Raw genomic sequence first — 18,911 nt, forward strand, 5'->3', positions numbered from 1 at the left:
TGGGAAGGGAATTTTCTACCTTCTACTTAGGCCCTTAGGCTAATGGGCAACGACTACGTGTATTCTACGGTTTTTACGCATAAAATCTGAAAATGCACGAAATAATCATTTATATGCAGCATAACTCTAATATCTACTGTGTTTTGTGCTTAAGCACGCTCTGGTGTGCTTGTAAATCATTAACCATAATAAAACTTCCTACATTAACATGGACATATAAACATAAAATCTTGAAGTTCAGGGTGTAACTACTATTACTATGTACAGTGTTTCATAATAGCGGCACGCCCTTGTGTGCGTCTATCATCTTCAATTGAAGTGCGCTTACAGGCGTCTTGTGTTATCATGAGAGAAAAAATTACAAACATTTTAATGCAACGGTTCTCATGAAAATCTATGTACACGAATAATCCGACTTTCATAGCTTCAGTGCAGCATAAAATTCTGTATGACGTTTTTGTTCATAATTTATTTTATAGATGATTCCTCTTGCTTACAGGTCGTCGATCACACTACTTACCTGTTTCTCGTATAGCGGCGATTTCATTTTCATTTTTTGTGACTGTAAATCATGATATGTATGAAAGATATAATTTTGACATGATTTATCATTTCATGTTTCAAGTGTGTAAAGTAATTCATAACTTCCTTCTGCATTAATGAGTGAAGCATCGCTAATGTTGCACCGTTTATCGTATTTATCTCGTAAACTCGTGGAGTGTTACGGTTTTAATTAAGTTGTTTCTTGACGTTAGGTATACATGTTTATACGAGGTCGTCTTAGAGTTTAATTTACATTATACATTTCTATGTTGTTTAGTTTCTGTACATGTACTGTGCTTCTTTCGCCTTTCACATATTCATACATACATTTATACATACAAAAAAATATCTACCACTATAACATACACTTTGCTGGTGGGGCTCTTTTCCGGTACCTTGCACCATTCCCTCAATATTCCAAAATAATTCAGGGTGTGCTGAGCATCGTTCCCTCATACTAATAATACTTACAACTCAATATTTCTTCTTACATACATAACTGCCTTACGGTCCGTTAATGAGCAATAGTTCCATATTTTCCTCCTTTACACTTTAGCTTTCGCTTTCGTACATGTACCCTCGTGTATAGCTTATATATTCTACAAAGTTGTGTTTGCTGAGTGCTTTAGGTGTTTCCTAACGTTAGTATGTTTCTCTCTCTATAAAGCCTAGGCATTTGTTTTGAGGGCGATTCACGTTCATTACTCATGTTGCATAGATCTGTTTATTATTTTCCTATTTTAAAGCTTCTGTCATTCGTATCTTTAGTCACAAAAATTCACTCGTTTATCTTGTTGTTTATTCTGAAAATCGCTCGCTACTGTGTAATGTGAATGTATGCGTTATTTCTTTGCTGCTAGCTTTTCCCTATATGTAATTGTGTGTTGTTCTCTTGTACATAGCCTTCCTTCCAGTTATATATCTGCATTATTTTTTTTCTATTGTGCTATTTTCTTTCTCCTTCCGTACAAACTAGTCTTACCTCATAAGATTTTACTTAGTATTATGGCGAGTGTTATAACACAGGAAACACCATTTACTTTCACTATGTAATATTTTTATTGGCACAAGATAAATCAAAACAAAGAAATAGTTTTCGACAGTAACGGTAACAGTCATGACGAATGTCTCGCACCAACTAGTCAACAACCAAAGTAAGTAAAATGAAGTACAAAAAAGCAAAGATATTAATATTTTCTGGCAGTTCTGCCACAGAGCACCCCCCCCCCCCCCCGAGGAGCGCATAGGAGGAGTGATAAGGAGTAAGTGATAAAGGAAAGGTAAACATTTAAGGCATGATGTAGTCTTGAAGTCTGAGAGGTGGCCGTACAGTGCAGCTAGCACGGTTGATAGCAATAGGGTTAGGAGGATTCGGGGAAGATGAAGGAGAAGGGGGGCTTACTCTTATAAATAAAACATTATTGGAGTCTACATAGGCTGAAATGTCATTTTGTGAAGTACCAGGAGCCACATTCAAGCACTGTAATAGCTTAATGTCTTTCTGGTCAGATGGCAGAGAATTGTTTTGAATTTAAAATAAAAAAAGAAAAGTGTCCACAAGTTGTATTTTTATAGAGTCCACATCATAGTCACTCAAGTTCACTTGAAACAGTAGTTCATTACTGCTGGCACTCGGAGGCGTGAAGTATAGAAGAGGGGGGCCTTGACTTGCAGAGAGTGTTTGATTAGCTTGTGGAGAAGGGAGAGGACAGGCCTCTGAAGTTTCCTGCAAAACAAATTCATTATCGTGTATGTCGGTATCGTTAAGGATTCATGCCGGTTTCAAGCGCTCAATGGACACGACAGATGATTTGTTCTTAAAGAGGATCGTGTAAGTATTTTCAGAGTGTGACAAGACCCGGTATGGGCCAGTGTAGGGTGGACCAAGGGGGTGGACGCACAGCGTCTTCTCTAAGCATCACATAGCTACAAGAACTGAGGTGTGAGTGAATGAAAACCGGAGGGATAGCATGCGATCGAGGAAACGTAACTTGGTGATATGCTGTCGAACCTGTCGTACCAACTCGGGAAGTTGATCCTCGGGAAGTAGAGGAGGATCATCAAGAAAATCCGCCGGAAGTGCGAGGTTTTCTCTGTAAACCATCTCAGCAATGATGTGTATCATCGAAGTAAATGCGAAATTGCGTTACACCATAAACCCTTAATGAGGAATTGTTGGCTGCTCTGATTTGGTGAGGCGAATGCGTGATTGTAGAAGTGACCATTGAACGTGGAATGACGCTCACATCGGCACCAGTGTCCACTAAAAACCATTTCTGAGAAGCTACATCCTGGATATACTAACGTCCGAGAGAATAATTCGGAAGTACTAGCCTGTGATCTGTTAGGCGACTTGACGTGCGTGTTTGGGCGCATTGCACTGGCTGTATTACCGTAAACGGAGTGATACCAGCAGAGAGTATAAACTTGCTGATCCTGCGTTGCTACCGGGTGTAGGACGTCACTTGCAGCTGTGGTATGGGATGGTGAAGGACGGTGTGGAATCTGGTGCTCAGCCAGACTACTCTGTCTGTTGTTTTGGAAAGATCGGCCTCTGCCACGCGGGAGAGGCGTAATATCGAGGGGGGGACACGTAGATAACTTTCTTCTGTTGATTATCTTATATGCGGCGTCGGCCAGCCATAATTTCGCTTGTAGAGGTTCCTGATCATGTGATAGGAGCTGCAGTTGGATAGCTTGCGGCAGCTTTGCAACCCAGAAAGAAAGTAAAGCTTAATCTGGCATAGTTTTGCTGTCGAAGACTACTCTGATACGTCACCACAGTTGTGAAGGGGTCGAGTCTTTGAGATGTACATCTTGCAGTATGTATAAAACAGTCTCTTGCATAGTCTTAGCTAGACATTCGCAGATCTGTTGTTTTGCCAGTGCGTAACGATTTGCGGGGGCCGCCGACAGCACAAAGTCCTGTACCCACTCAGCGTGGTCGTCTAGGGCATTAATAAGCGCAGTAAATTTAGCACTGTCTGAATCAATGTTTAGGGCGGTTAATATAGTCTCTGCCAAAATAAATCACGTATGCGGATTGTCCATCGTGAATCTTGGTAATTTAGGAATTTTCTCACTCTTGTGTTGTGGATGTAACAGATTTGATAGCACAGCGGACGGGAGTGGCGGAGTGTAAGTAAGTAAGTAAAACGAAGTACAAAAAAGCAAAGATATTAATATTTTCTGGCAGTTCTGCCACAGTATAATATCATATTACAATACCGTCCATGACCAGTATGTACTTGTATGTTCACTTAATACTACGAAGAACCAGCTTATAATTAAATTTTCTAAGCTACTATTTACAAGACTTGTGTACCCTTTTCTTTCTTGTTATTGAATGACTTTCGTCACTGTGTCTCATAGTGAGCGTAGTCTCAAAACTTTTAAACGTTCCGCGCATTCGCGCTTATGTACCACGACTGGACTGCAGGCGCGAGGGAAACTCCGCATTGTTGGTGAATATTACTCGTGATAGCCAACAGAGCGTAATATGGGTCACGTGTCGTATGGACTCGGCCGTTCATGCGCTTTCGCGCTTTGTATACACTCAGCTGATCGATCAGGGGAGGGGGGAAGATTTCTGCCCCTCTCGCTGCCTACAGCGCGGCCAATGCCCTCGTCTTGCCATGCAGCTATCTCATGCTCATCAGCTGAGCGTTGGATTGCGACTTTGACGCGTGGTTTGTTGCTCGTCTCAAGCGAACAAACTCTGACTTTCGCACTAATTTGTCATTGTTCCTCGCTCTTAAATAACAGAGTTAGACTACAAAAGTACCGTGTGGTTTATTTTATAGTGTTAAGACTCACAGTAACACGTTTCATTAGGTGTGGTTAACTATGCGTTTTAAAGCTGGCATATGCCCCCAGTTGGTTACTAGTTTCGATGTTTAATCGAAACTTCAGTTATGTTTTCTGGTTTAATGCATGTTTTTCACCAACTGACTGTCTTTTTCAATATACTTTTTAAACTACGAACACCGGACTTAGAATTTTTTTTTTTTTTCGTGTTCGCAAGTTTCTTATGTTAATGACAGCAATTTTACTATGTGATCCAAGGTTGTATAATTTCAATTTTGTTAAAATAACATATAACCTTTAATGGAAAAATTCCTTTATATCCTTGTGGGGGTATAACCCTTTCACCTTGCCTGTTCGTGCGTTACCTAACAGATAACTTCCTGGGTGAGGTTTGTCTATTATAATGAAAGGGCCATCATACAACTGCCACTTTTTCTTTAATGCCTTAATTTTAGAGGATTTTGGGTGGGTACGTAATAGTACTTCCTGCCCCATGTTAAATTCTGTAACCTTTCTTATCTTTTTGTTGAACTGTTTTCTCCTTATTTCTGCTTGTTCTTACATCTGTAGTAATGCTTGACGTACCTTTTCGTCTAGTGTCATTTCTTTTGTGGCTAATTTAGGTAAAGGTTTAGCCCATTCGTCAAGTTCTGTGCCTTGAAACATTAACTCTGTAGGTGTAAAGCCTGTAGAGCACTCCGTCTTCGGCCACAAGTGGCCCATCGGGACCATCCGACCGCCGTATCATCCTCAGCTAAGGATGCGGATAGGAGGGGCGTGTGGCCAGCACACCGCTCTCCCGGTCGTTATGGTGGTTTTCTTTAACCGGAGCCGCTACTATTCGGTCGAGTAGCTCCTCAATTGGCATCACGAGGCTGAGTGCACCCCGAAAAATGGCAACAGCACATGGAGGCCCGTATGGTCACCCATCCAAGTGCCGGCCACGCCCGACAGCGCTTAACTTCGGTAGTGATCTGACGGGAACCAGTGTATCCACTGCGGCAAGGCCGTTGCCAAAGTCTGTAGAAGTATTAATTAAATTATTTACAATATGGTGAAATGGGGCTATGTATTCTACCCATTTTGTCTGTTTATTTGGTATATAAGTTCTTATAAAGCGGTTAAATTCTTTAAAATTTCTTGCAATCGGGCTCGATTCTGGGTGAAATTTGGATACCAATATGTGTTTTATGTTTTGATATTCGAGAAATGTTTTCCATTTATTACTAGTGAAGTTTGTTGCATTACCAGTTAATATAATTATCGGTTTTCCCACTAGTGGTATGTAATCTTCCACCATGCGTTTGATTATTGATCCCGACAGTATTGCTTTTATAGCATACTTTGTGAAGACATCATAAAATGCGATCATGTATCTAACTCCTCCCCTAGCTCTTGGATATGGTTCTGGTGCATCCACGGAAACTAGTTGTCTTGGTCTAGTTGGAATGGTGGGGTGTAATACGTTCAAACAAGATCTATTAAGATGTTTAACCTACTGACATATTGTACACTTTTTTGTTATTTGTTCAATCCCGTGTCTGAGATTCGGGAAGTAGCAATACGTTGATATTTTCGCTGTCATTTTGATACCCCATAGTGTCCCCATACTCTATGTGTGTGTCTTATCAAATTGTCTATGTTTTCTTCCGGGACGCATACACACCAGGTGTTGGAGTGTGGATTGCGCCCGTAGAAAAGAACATCGTTTGACAATGTGTCATATTGTTTCAATGTACTATTGTCATCTGCCTACAGTTTTTGTATAACTTGTCTCCAACTATTGCCTTCCTTTTGTAATTTGTTGATGTCTTTACACATCTTTCTGTAATATGGTTGAAATGTGCCATCATGCATCACAAAAACTCTAAAATCGGACGTCTGCTCGATCAATTCATAGAACTCGCTCAAGGCTTGTGGCAAGCGCGATAATGCATCGGCAATTACATTCTGTTCACCCTTGATATAAACTATCTTGAAATCAAATTCCTGGAGGAATAAACACCAACGTGCAATCCGCTTGTGCAGCAATTTACATATGAGTAAAAACGATAATGCTTGATGGTCATAAAACACTCGTGTATGCCTTCCCCAGAGATAGTATTGGAACTTGCGGAAAGCCCACACTAACGCTTCAAGTTGAGTTGCCGAATGGGTTCTTTCACATTCCGTTAACGTTCTACTGGCAAAACTAATTATGTTTACTTCGTTCTCCATTATCATTTACTAATTGGAACAGACAAGAGCCTAATCCCTGACATGAGGCGTCCGTGCTCAAACAAAAATTATAGTTCATGTTGGGATGCTTCAAAATCGGTGCATTTATGAGTGCCTGTTTGATTTTTACGAAATCTTCCTCACATTTTTCTGTCCACAACCATGTATGGTTTTTCCTTAAAAGGTTGATTAGGGAATCACTATTCAGTACCTGTTTGGGCACGAATTTAAAAAAAAAATGACGTTACCCCCAGAAAAACTTTCAATTGTTTACATGTTTGTGGTACGGGGAAATATTTTTGGCATTAAGCTTTTTTGGATCTGGTAAAATTCCGCCTGGTGAAATAGTGTGGCCTAAAAATTTTATTCGATCTCTTCCAAATTCGGACTTCTTAAACTTTGCTGTGACATCATATTCTCGGAACTTTTGGAACACCTTGTGTACCAATTCTACATGCTCTTGCCAGGTCTCCGTGGCTATCAAGAGATCGTCTACATACAACGTCACTTTGCTAATCAGTTCTGGACCTAATACTCTGTCTAAAGCCTCTATAAACACCCCAGCACTCACATTGAGTCCAAATGGCAGTACTTAGGACTGATAGCTTCTGCCAGCATGAATGAACGCAGTATATTTTCTGCTATCACTATGTGGGGCTATTTGCCAATACGAAGCTTTCATGTCAACAGATGTTAAATACTTCACTCCATGAAATTTAAAGCAATTGCTCATCTAAGTTTTCCAGCCTAATGCGTATTGGTACGATGATCTTATTAATTTCCCGCGCATCAAGTACTAATCTAACTGAGACGTCAGGTTTGCTGACAGCTAGGATGGGACTGCAGTAGGGTGAATGCGAAGGTGCTATCACCTTCCACAGAACCATTCTATCTGTTTCTTTGCGAACCACTTCCTTCTTTGCCCATGGTATCGCGTATGATTTATGGCAGTACGTTTTATGGGGGTAGACTTCCATTTTGTATTCATAATTTTTGGTTATTGTCGGCTGTTTTCTAAAAATTTATGGCAGTACGTTTTATGGGGGTAGACTTCCATTTTGTATTCATAATTTTTGGTTATTGTCGGCTGTTTTCTAAAAATGTCTAAGTATTCATAAATAAGCTCTGCTAGCTCATTTTGTTGAGTTTCTGAAAGACAAATAAATTTTCGTACCTTCTCGTGGGTGGCCCGTTCGTTAATTATTTCCATGTCTAATTGTTTGGGGAAAGGAATATCTATCAATAACACTTGTGGGTAAACTAATTTTACTTCAGCTTGTTTCTGTAATTGGCCATTATGCTCTATTGTTGACTTTACAAGATTGACCTTCACACTGCGACTGCCCACTCAGAAATAGCCAAGTCCACTGCCTATGTTGATGTTTACTTTATACTGCCGGAAAACATCCATACATAAAATTCAATTGACGATTAACTTGTCAACGATTAAGAATATACAGTTTATCATGACATCGCTAATGGTAACAGGTATTTGCGTCTGCCACTTAATACTTTTTGACTTGTTACCTACAGCTGTCAAGATTTTACAATTATCCGTTGGCAACACTGGTACTTTTAATGCTTTCGAAACTTCTTTAAATAAACTGTTAGAAATAATATTCGTAGATGCGCCTGTATCTAAAATTACGTTGGTAATTACAGTTCTTATCTTTGCTATTATTACAGCCTGCACGCCTCACTTACCTTGTTTGGCGCCTTCACCTCTTCTTCACATAGGTCTTTTTCTACGGTAGCATCCTGATCATATCTTAAAAATAACTGTTTAAGATGTCATGTGTGCTTGTTTGATTGACGATTAACTTGTCAACGATTAAGAATATACAGTTTATCATGACATCGCTAATGGTAACAGGTATTTGCGTCTTCCACTTAATACTTTTTGACTTGTTATCTACAGCTGTCAAGATTTTACAATTTTTCGTTGGCAACAATGGTACTTTGAATGCTTTCGAAACTTCTTTAAATAAACTGTTAGAAATAATATTCGTAGAAGCGCCTGTATCTAAAATTACGTTGGTAATTACAGTTTCTATCTTTGCTGTTATTATAGCCTGCACGCCTCACTTACCTTGTTTGGCGCTTTCACCTCTTCTTCACATAGGTCGTCTTCTACGGTAGCATCCTGATCATATCTTAAAAATAACTGTTTAAGATGTAATGTGTGCTTGTTTGTGCCCCCCCCCCCCCCCCCCCCCCCGCCCCGCCGTTGTCAAATCGGTTGGCCGGTGGGGGCTCATTGCGACCGATTGTTGTTTACCGGGGGTACAACGGCGTTGCTTCATTACTGTCCGTTACCTCTATCAAGAGTACCGAGTGGTTATTCCGTCGGCGATTAGTTTCTGGACCGCTGCGTGGACATTTTCTTGCGGCCGGCCGTCGCTATTTCTCCTTGGTCGGTCATTCCTATTACTGTAACTATTGTAATTTTCATTGGTGTCCGGCCTGTCATCACGCGGGCCTGACCAATCATTCACGTGATTTCTATCATTTCCATACCGGCGTGGAACGTAATCTGTATTATATCTTCAGTCTTCGCGTCTCTGTGGCGCCGAATTCCTCCGATTTCCGTAATTCCGGTTTCCATTATTTGGCCTTGTCGCATACGGATGCCGAATGTGTTGGTTTTGTCCACTGCCAGTAAAATGATTTCCGTTACCGTTGTTTTGATTGGTTCCGGAGTGTTCATTCCGATTACTTGTGCTCGGCTCTTCTTCATATATTAGATCAATTGAGTCAAGCCCGGAAAGAAAGTATTCAAGGTCGTTCTCCGGTATGGTTACAAATTTTTCGCGTTAAGTTCACGGGTAGTCTGTTTTTCAGAATTTTGAGAACATCTACGTGCGGTATTGGATTGTTCCAATAGCGCGTCTTATTCAAATACTTTTCGAAATATTTTCTCAACCCGCAATTTTTTAGGTTGAATAGTTGTGGGTTGAATACCTCACGTCGCAGTCTTTCTTGGACCCCAATAGACAAATATTTCTCCAAGAACGCCCGTTCAAATTGTTCTTAGGTGACGTACTGTTCAGCTATGTCTGTAGCACACAAAAGTGCATCGCCTTGTGTGAAGCTTACTATATATCTAATCTTCTGTGCCTCAGTCCAGTATCTTGGTAAGGCATTTTTAAGTGCTCTTACGAATACGACTGGATGAGTTTTTCTGGATTCTGTGGAGAAAACTGGAAACTGTCTATGTTTTAACAGGCTATCATCGACTAGAATCGTCGAGATGCAAGGTGGCACGCCTACTGCATGTTGCGGCACCGCTTTTAGCGAATCCGAATAGCCTGTTGCTTGACAAAGCCAAATCATTTGAAACATTCAGCCTACCCGCAATTTCCTTACCTATTCTGCCCTCGGCTACCTTGATTTCATTACCTAATTTTTCAAAAAGTTTTGTTTCCCGGTCAGTTATTGATCCATTTACATTACCGGTTTCTAAAGTTTCATTTATTTTGGTAATGACCATGTTAATACGCCGAGTCTCCTGTTTTAGAAGACCAACTTCTTCGTTAACTTTATTAACTTGATCAGGGATTTTTTTCACATACCGACTGTACTCTGGTTAAATTTAATTGAATAGCCTCTACGTTTTCATGTATATCTTTTTGTACCGTTTGTGTTTGATTGTGTGTTTCTACGATTTCTGACAGTTCCTGTTCCTGTTTGTAAGATCTGACAATTTCTTTTCTAAGTCATTTGCCAATACATTGCATACACTATTGACGGTTTTGATGACTTTGTCTTCGATCTTTTGATCGATTTCATTGGTGAGTTTATTTAAGCGTTGATCGAAATGTTTGTGCATATTTTAAAAGTGCGTGTTTACATTTGAAAACTGCTGTTGGAACCTAATTTCCATGCTTGACGATTTTGTGTTTGTCAGGTTGTGGCTGATTTCTAGATTCGACAGTTTTGTGTTTGTTGTGTTGTGACTGATCTTTAAATCAGATAATTGCGTGCTCACGTTTGACATCAGACTATATAATGCCTCAAGCTTAACTGGAGCCTCTGTTCTTCGCTGATGGGCGATGCTAACTGTTGCGTTCCGGACCTCATTTCTCGGCTTGTAAATTAATTAAGCCTGGTGCACCTTCGACGAGTTTAGCACGAGAAGAAGGATAACTGTTAAGAGAAGATTCAGGGGCGCAGCAGAGCACGAAAAAAAAAAAATATCTTCACACACTAAATCTGCCATCCGATCTCTCCAATAACAGTAGTGCCAAGTAAGCACAGAGAATATATACATCTTGAACTTCTCTGACGGTGAGAAGTTTCTTCTTATTTCATGTAATAAAAACAGCCACATTCATTCTTCTCTCAAAGCACTCATTTCGATCAGCTTCAGTCGAAGTTGCAAAATTATAACAAATCTGAAACCACCCTCAATGGCCTGGAAGCAGATGACTTCAAGTAACCCTAATGTTGCATTATACTGCAATGAGAACTCGGCATCTATAGTTCACACAACTATTTATTGTGTGCAATTTACACACAGGAGGTGTTTCCACCAAAGATGTGACAAAGAACAACTCAATCAATTTTCAAAATCTAGCATCACAGGAACCAGTGACTGCTTGTACCTAGGAAAAAAACATGAGCTACAAACCAAAAATGAAGTAGGTGACCAGGAACTTAGGCAGTACAACACATTATCTAAAGTAATTATGGATCATCTTGAATGAATTCCTCCACGAAATACGTAAAGCATATTTTCTACAGAAAAGTTCTTACTCGGTTAAAAAGAACTGAAATTAAATAACGGGCAACCCTGCAACCTCCTCTCCATGAACCAAGGATCTTGCCAAGGTGGTATGATTTGCACGCTTCAACAATACAGATAGACGTACTGTAGGTACAACCACAATAGAGGGGTATCTGTGGAAAGGACATACAAACATATGCTTCCTGAAGAGTGGCAGCAGCCTGTTCAGTAGTTTCATGGAAACAGTCTGGATGATTGACTGATCTGGCCTTGCTGTGCTGGTATTACAAACAGCTGAAAGCAAGGGGTGACTACAGCCATTACGTTTCCTGAGAGCATAAAGCTTTACTGTGTGGTTAAATCACATGGTAAGTATTCAGTATCATATTCTAATGATAAAATAGTCAAATATCTGGATGGGGACTACTCAGGAGGATGTCATCACAAGGGGAGGGGGAAACTGATGTTCTATGGGTCAGAGTGTGGAATGTTATATGTCTTAACAGCATATGCAGATAAGAAAATTTAGAAAAGGAAATTGGTAGGCTGAGTTGTCATATTGGGGGAATTTGTGAAATTTGGTGTAGGGTGAATAGGACTTCTCGCCAGGTAAGTACAAAATTACAAATAAAAAAATCAAATAGGGGTAATGCTGGAGTTGGTCTAATAATGAATGAAAATCAGAATGTGGGTACAGCATAGTGAATGCATTATTATAGCCAAGATAGACATGAAGTCAATACCCACCACAGTAGTAAAAGTTATAACCCAACCATCTCTGCAGTTGATGAAGACTGAAGAGAATATGATGAGATAAGAGAAACAATTCAGATAATTTTGAGAAGAAAATTAAATTGTGATGGGAGACCAGAATTTAATAGTAGCAAAAGAAAGAGAAAGAAATTTAGTAGGAGAATATGGACAGGTGGAAAGGAATGAAAGAAAGAAAAAAGCCACCTGGTAGAATTTTGCACATAGCATAATTTAATCAGCCCTAACACTTGTTTGAGAATAATGAAAGAAAGTTGTATATGTTGAAGAAACCTGGAGACACTCGAAGGTTTCAGATTGATTATATAATGGTAAGATAAGAATTTTGGAAGCGATCTTAAATTGGAAAACACTTCCAGAAGCAGACATGGAATCTGACCATAATTTATAAACAGTAGCTTAAAACTCAAGAAATTGCAAAAAAAATAAAAAATTAAGGAGATTGGACCAGGATGAGTTGAAAGAGCTAGACGTTGCTGAGAGTTTCAAATAGAGAATTGGCAACAATAAGTTTCTGAAACAGGAGAAAGGAAATCAGTAGAATACAAATGGGTAGCTTTGAGAGATGGCATAATGAGAGTAGAAGAAGACCAAATAGGTAAAAAGTCAAGGCCTAGTAGAAATCCTTGGATATCACAGCAGAAATTGAATTTAATTCATGAAAGGAGGAAATAGAAAAATGCAGGAAATGAAGCTGGCAAAAGGGATTACAAACATCTAAAAATGAGTTTGACTGGAAGTACAAAATGGCCAACAGGAATGGCTAGAGGACAAATGCATGTCAATAGAACACTGTATAATTGGGGGAAGGATAGATATCACTTGTAGGAAAATTAAAGAGGCCTGTAGAAAAGAGAGAATCTACTGCTTCAATATCAAGAGTCCAGAGTGTAAGCAGTACTTTGCAAAGAAGAGAAAGCTGAAAGGTGGAGAAACATATAGAAAAATACAGGGGAAACAAGCTGGCAAAAGGGAATACAAACATCTAAAAATGAAATTGAATTGACTGGAAGTAAAAAATGGCCAACAGGAATGGGGGGGGGGGGGGGGGGGGCCTCATGAACACAACACTAGAGTTAAAGCTAATTAGGTATACCAAGGCACCAGTTAACAAGAACTGCAAATTCTCACAAAGTCAACCCAGTCAAAATTTTCAACAAATTACCAGTTTTGGTCTAAGGATCTAAAATTTTTTAAAATTAAGTGGTACAGCTGGCTATCAGATCACCCATTTTAAAACATTCAAGAATTCCTTGAGATGCCTGAAGAGGATATTAGTATTTAGCAAATTTTCCTATAGTTTATTGTATTGCTATGTGCTGCGTTTATGTTTTGTATAACTACAAGGTGTACAACTTTGTTTCCGATGTTTGCCGATAGGTGGCGACATCGGTACGTAGCAGTCAAAAGAAACAGATCACAGATGTCAGGCAGTTAGCTTTGACCTCAGTCAACATAACATCATTCAAACATTAGTCGATTTGTGTCTGCATCGTAAAGTTGTTCTTGATTGAAAATGTCAGTTTACTAACCCAATTTTTGTCATTTGCGGGAGGTGTTACTGTTTTGTTTCAGCCTGGAGAAAACAGGGGCTGAGCCTCATCGAATGATCTCAGGTACATATGGTAAGGATGCTGTTAGCGCAAGAACATGTTGTGAGTGGTTTCAACGCTTCAAGAACAGTGATTTTAATGTCATAGACCGGCATAGTGGTGGAGGAGAGAATTTTTTGAAGATGCAGAATTGGAGACATTGCTGAGTGAAGACTCGCATCAAACTCAAGAAGTATTGGCATGATTAGTGGAAGTGACACAGCAAGCCATTTCAAAACATCTCAAGGCTATGGGCATGATTCAGAAAGAAGAACTTGGGTCCCATGTTAGCTGAAACCAAGAGACGTTGAACGGCGTTCATGTGTTTTTCAACAGTTGCTTCAGAGGCAAAAACGGAAGGGATTTCTGCATAGCATTGTGACCAGGGACGAAAAATGGATTCATTATGATAACTCTAAACACGAAAAATCATGGGGATATCCCAGCCATGCTTCCACGTTGACGGCCAAACCAAATATTCACGGCTCCAAGATCATGCTCTGCATTTGGTGTGACCGGCTCAGTGTCACGTACTATGAGGTGTTAAAACCAAGTGAGACAATCACAGGTGCTCATTATCGAATGCAAGTAATGGATTTCAGCAGAGCATTAAGAGGCAAACAGCTGCAATACAGCGAGAGGCACAATAAAGTGATTTTGCAGCACGACAACGCTCATTAAAATGAGAAGTCCTACCCCACCTGCAGTGTTCTCCAGACATTGTGCTCCCTCTGACTATCACATGTTTAGATCAGTGGTGCATGGCCTGGGTGACCAACACTTCCGATCTCATGAGGAGTCACAAATTGGATTGAATTGTGGATCGCTTCAAAAGATGAACAATTTCTTCATGTGGGATTCGTACATTGCCTGAAATATGGGAGAAAGTAGTGGCCAGTGATGGAAAATACTTTGGCTGATACACATGTAACCAATTTCTTTCGTTAAAGCCTCAAATGTTGGGGAAAAAATTGTGGAAGTAAAGTTGTACACCCTGTATGTACTTATATTTTGTATAATTATATCTTGTATGCTGTAACCAGTTATTATTGCACGGGTTTTGTACCATTCCATAGTATACTATAACTTATTGACACTAGCTTTTAGTAATTTTCCTATTGTGTATTTTATTACTGCAGTGCTTAATATGTATACTATAGTTAATTGATACTAGCTTATTGTATTATTATATCCCCACATGTATTACTACATCCTGTACTATGTTATAATGACAAAGCCTGTTTCATTGTAAAGTGATTGATGGTGAATACAAATTTTTGATTTTTGATTATCATGTATGTAAAAAATTAAATCAAGTTCAGATCTAAAGATGGCAGTAATTTCTACTTAGATCAAGAATTGTAAGTCTGTGCTTGTGAACTGCAGCTACCGGAAATGTTATTTATAACTGTTATAGGATGTAGATCACCACGGGGACAATTTCAAATACTCTTGTCAAAATATGAGTCACTGTTAAGCCACCTAAGAGACAAAAGGAAGCAAATGATAGACTGGATATTTTAATACTTTTTAAAAAGATTCATGTAAGAAGAATGTTTTGGAAATAAATGTCAACCAAATACTTGTTCCCATGTTATAAAAATTGTAATGCATTGGGATAAAGATCACATTGAGATTTCATCAGATTTTGAAAGAATATTACTCCAGAACTCCATTCAAAATGCACTCAATTGGTGCTGAAGTATCTTGTGATCTGTGGATAGCACTGTCTCAGAAAAGTATGTCTACACCATTTTTTTCCTTCTGCAATGTCGCTCAAGGCAATTTATCACAAATGCAGGTGGTGTCTAATTATTTATAAGTTAATTTATGATGTTAGATGTAGCTGTAATATGCCAGGTCCAGTTACAAAATGTAAGTGATTGCTTGAAGAATGAGCTTGTCTCACTGGATATGACTGACATTATCAATGATCACAGCTAGGTTAGCATTACTGTTATTTATTATGATAAATAGACTACTGAATACCATAACTTCTACAACCATAAAAAAAACACAAAGTATATCTATTTTAAAAAGTTGATAAAAATGCTCTTAATGCCTTTTTAAGAGACAGTCTGCACTCCTTCCAATCTGATCATGTAAGCGTAGAAAAGTTGTCAAATGATTTCAAAGAGATAGTGTCAACAGCAATTGAGAGATATATACCACATAAATTAATAAGTGATGGTACTGATCCCCCATGGTACACAAAACAGGTCAGTTCACTGTTGCAGAAGCAGAAAAAAGCATGCCAAATTTAAAAGAACGCAAAATCCCCAAGACTGACAAAGTTTTGCAGAAGTTCGAAATATAGTGCATATTTCAATACGAAATGCTTTCAATAATTTCCACAATGAAACCCTGTCTCAAAATCTGGCAGAATACCCAAAGAGATTCAGGTCATACATAAAGCACACCAGTGGAAAGATGAAAATGGTTCAAATGGCTCTGAGCACTATGGGACTTAACAGCTGTGGTCATCAGTCCCCTAGAACTTAGAACTACTTAAACCTAACTAACCTAAGGACAACACACACATCCATGCCCGAGGCAGGATTCGAACCTGCGACCGTAGCAGTCGCACGGTTCCGGACTGCGCGCCTAGAACCGCGAGACCACCGCGGCCGGCAGTGGAAAGATGAAATCATTACCTTCACTGCATGATAACAACAGTGAAGTCATTGATAACAGTGCCACTAAAGCAGAGTTATTAAACATGATTTTCCAAAACTCCTTCACCAAAGAAGACAAAGCAAATATTCTTGACTTCCAATCAAGAACAACTGCCAAGATGAGAAATGTAGAAATAGATATCCTCAGTGTCACAAAGCAGCTTAAATCACTTAATAAAAGCAAGGCTTCCAGTCCAGATTGTATACTAGTCATGTTCCTCTCAGAGTAAGCTGATACAATAGCTCCATATTTAGCAATTATATACAACTGATCACTAACAGAAAGATCCTTACCTAAAGACTGTAAAATTGCTCAAGCCACACCAATACCCAAAAAGGGAGGTAGGAGTAAGCCATTAAATTACAGACCAATATCACTTACATCAATTTGCAGTAGGGTTTTGGAACATATACTGTATTCAAACATTATGAAGTACCTTGAAGAAAATGATTTATTGACACATAGTGAGCACGGATTCAGAAAATATCATTCTTGTGAAACACAACTGGCTCTTTTTACCCATGAAGTAATGAGTGCTGTTGACAAGGGCTGTTAAATTGATTCCATATTTTTAGATTTCCAGAAGGCTTTTGACACCATTCCTCACAAGCGTCTTCTAACCAAACTGTATGCCTATCGAATATAGCCTCAGTTGTGTGACTGGATTCATGTTTTCCTGTCAGAAAGGTCACAGTTTGTAGCAATAGACAGAAAGTCATCAAGTAAAACAGAAATAATATCTGCCGGTCCCCCAAAAGGAAGACTTACACTATCCTTTGCTCAACCTATCTTTGGCACAGAAAGGGGTAAAATATGCTGCTATAAAAATGTTCGACAAATTACGAGATGAAATAAGGTGTCTGATAGGCAGCAGTAATAGCTTCAAAAATAAATTGAAATCATATCTCCTTGACAACTCCTTCTATACCATAGATGGATTCTTGAATAGAAATAAATAAATCTATAAATATAGTATATGCATTTTGTGCCATTTAAGGGAATGGGGTAAATAATAGAAATATTAATCTTTAACTCTGTATTGTAATATATACATATATATTAAAAAAATTTGTTTCATATGTGCATTTCTTGTGCACTTGACATGTTCCACATCATAACTTCTACCGTACTGTGAGACTGATCAATGGAACACAACCAACTAACTAAATAACTATCTGTATGGTGCAAAAAGCGGCAATTGACACTGAATAAAGAAAAATGTGAAGTTATTCACATGAGCACTAAAAGAAATCCGCAAAATTTCGATTACGCGATAAGGCACACAAATCTAAATGCTGTAAATTCAACTAAATACTTAGGGATTACAATTACAACCACCCTAAATTGGAACGATCACGTAGGTAATGTTGTGCGTAGAGCCAACCAAAGACTGCGATTTATTGGCAGAACACTTAGAAGGTGCAACAGGTCTACTAAAGAGACTGCTTACACCATACTTGTCCACCATATTCTGGAGTATTGCTGTGCAGTGTGGGGTCTGCATCAGATGGGACTGATGGGTGACATTGAAAAAGTATGAAGAAGGGCAGCTCATTTTGTATTTTCGTGAAGTAGGGGAGATAGTGCCACAGACATGATATGTGAATTGGAGTGAAAATCATTAAAACATAGGTGTTTTTCTTTGCGACGGGATCTTCTCATGAAATTTCAATCACCAGTTTTCTTCTCCAATTGTGAAAACATTCTGTTGGCACCCACCTACATAAGGAGAAATGTTCATCACAATAAAATAAGAGAAATCAGGGCTTGCACAAAAAAATTTAAGTGCTCATTTTTCCTGTGTGCCGTTCAAAACTGTAAAAGTAGAGAGACAGCTTGAAGGTAGTTCATTGAACCCTCCAGCAGGCACTTTATTGTGATTGGCAGAGTACTCACAGAGACGTAGATGTAGACTACTCAGACTTTTATGAATTTGGAAGGAGTGCCTCCATAAGATGAGTTTGTTTATAAAACGTTATGACTTAGAGAAATATTTTAATCACACACAGAGGAATCAAGCATAGATCTGATGATATGTTAATTCTCTGGGTACAAGGGTTCAAAATGGCTCTAAGCACTATGGGACTTAACTTCTGAGGTCATCAGTCCCCTAGAACTTAGAACTACTTAAACCTAACTAATCTAAGGACATCACACACATCCATGCCTGAGGCAGGATTCGAACCTGCGACCGTAGCAGTTGCACGGTTCCAGACTGTAGCACCTAGAACCGCTCGGCCACCCCGGCCAGCAGTACAAGGGCATGGTGCAAATACCAAATTTATGATTTTGGATGATTTTAATCCATTGTATTAGTTTTAATAGAAAAGAAAAATCTTGGCTTCATTTGGATTACTGGTAGTGTCCAATGAACAAAGGTGCATCTGGAGAAAATGGTTGGTTTTGGCTCCCATACTATTAATTTATACCATTTATAGACAATAGAAATCAATTATATTAGACTGAAGACTTCATTTTTGATATCTTGTAAACTTGAAATGTGCGCTTTGTACTGTGTAACAAGTCTCTAAGTACCCTGTCAATATGAAGCCATTAGCCACTTGTTAAGAAGTCACATA

General features: G+C 39.0%; 1 protein-coding gene and 1 pseudogene across 1 annotated transcript in view; both read right to left on the reverse strand.

Annotated features, from left to right (window-relative positions):
- Positions 1-18,911, reverse strand: part of LOC124596603 (putative ankyrin repeat protein RF_0381) — a 228,725-nt gene that overhangs the window by 52,067 nt on the left and 157,747 nt on the right. The gene's annotated exons all lie outside the window — the stretch shown is intronic.
- On the reverse strand, positions 5,245-5,365 carry LOC124555463 (annotated as a pseudogene).

The sequence above is a fragment of the Schistocerca americana genome, chromosome 1 (genome assembly GCF_021461395.2).
Source record: "Schistocerca americana isolate TAMUIC-IGC-003095 chromosome 1, iqSchAmer2.1, whole genome shotgun sequence".
In the NCBI taxonomy this organism is placed as follows: domain Eukaryota; kingdom Metazoa; phylum Arthropoda; class Insecta; order Orthoptera; family Acrididae; genus Schistocerca; species Schistocerca americana.